Raw genomic sequence first — 1,019 nt, 5'->3', positions numbered from 1 at the left:
ACCAGACCTACATGTCTGATTCACCAGACCTACATGTCTGAGTGACCTGGCCTACATGTCTGAGTCACCTGACCTACATGTCTGAGTGACCAGACCTACATGTCTGAGTCACCTGACCTACATGTCTGATTCACCTGACCTACATGTCTGAGTCACCTGACCTACATGTCTGATTCACCAGACCTACATGTCTGAGTGACCTGACCTACATGTCTGAGTGACCTGACCTACATGTCTGAGTCACCTGACCTACATGTCTGAGTCAGCTGACCTACATGTCTGAGTGACCTGACCTACATGTCTGATTCACCTGACCTACATGTCTGAGTCACCTGACCTACATGTCTGACTCAGTTGACCTACATGTCTGAGTGACCTGACCTACATGTCTGAGTGACCTGACCTACATGTCTGAGTCAGCTGACCTACATGTCTGAGTCAGCTGACCTGCATGTCTGAGTGACCTGACCTACATGTCTGTCAGCTGACCTGCATGTCTGAGTGACCTGACCTACATGTCTGAGTCAGCTGACCTGCATGTCTGAGTGACCTGACCTACATGTCTGATTCACCTGACCTACATGTCTGAGTCAGCTGACCTACATGTCTGATTCACCTGACCTACATGTCTGATTCACCTGACCTACATGTCTGAGTCAGCTGACCTACATGTCTGATTCACCTGACCTACATGTCTGATTCACCTGGCCTACATGTCTGAGTCAGCTGACCTACATGTCTGAGTCAGCTGACCTACATGTCTGAGTCACCTGACCCACATGTCTGAGTCAGCTGACCTACATGTGTGTGGGCTGTGGGAGGAAACCCACACAGACACGGGGAGACCATGCAGACTCCCCACAGAGGCCAGTATGTATATCCTCTACTGCTGCTAGGGAGGTGCTCTCCCCACCACTCTTAAGAGTTCACTGCAGGGTTAATAAAGTCACGTCCTGGTGCCTTTACAGCACATACCACCACAAGGTCCCAACGTCGCCGGTTCTAATCCAGCTGGTGAC

This window comes from Lampris incognitus, chromosome 4, assembly GCF_029633865.1.
Source record: "Lampris incognitus isolate fLamInc1 chromosome 4, fLamInc1.hap2, whole genome shotgun sequence".
NCBI classification, from domain to species: Eukaryota; Metazoa; Chordata; class Actinopteri; order Lampriformes; family Lampridae; genus Lampris; species Lampris incognitus.
This window is presented reverse-complemented; position numbering follows the sequence as displayed.